This window comes from Sinocyclocheilus anshuiensis, unplaced genomic scaffold (genome assembly GCF_001515605.1).
Source record: "Sinocyclocheilus anshuiensis isolate Anshui unplaced genomic scaffold, SAMN03320099.WGS_v1.1 scaffold4041, whole genome shotgun sequence".
Classification (NCBI taxonomy): Eukaryota; Metazoa; Chordata; class Actinopteri; order Cypriniformes; family Cyprinidae; genus Sinocyclocheilus; species Sinocyclocheilus anshuiensis.
Window position 1 is genome coordinate 1 of NW_015544321.1, and position 231 is coordinate 231.

Consider the following 231-nt stretch of genomic DNA (forward strand, 5'->3'; position numbering starts at 1 on the left):
GCACAGCAGGTACATGATGACAAATTAAATAAAAAAATCTCCATATATATGCAATTAATTGCCAGACTATTTTTGTCCAAACACTCGTTTCGAAAACTGTCCATTATCATCCTTAATTTGGAAACGAAACACTAAAGCCCTTACAAAAATATCCTGCAGGAATTCCTGAAGGAATGCTGCTTTCTGTGCAAATTAATAAAATGCACTGAAATAAAAACAACTTGTGTTTAC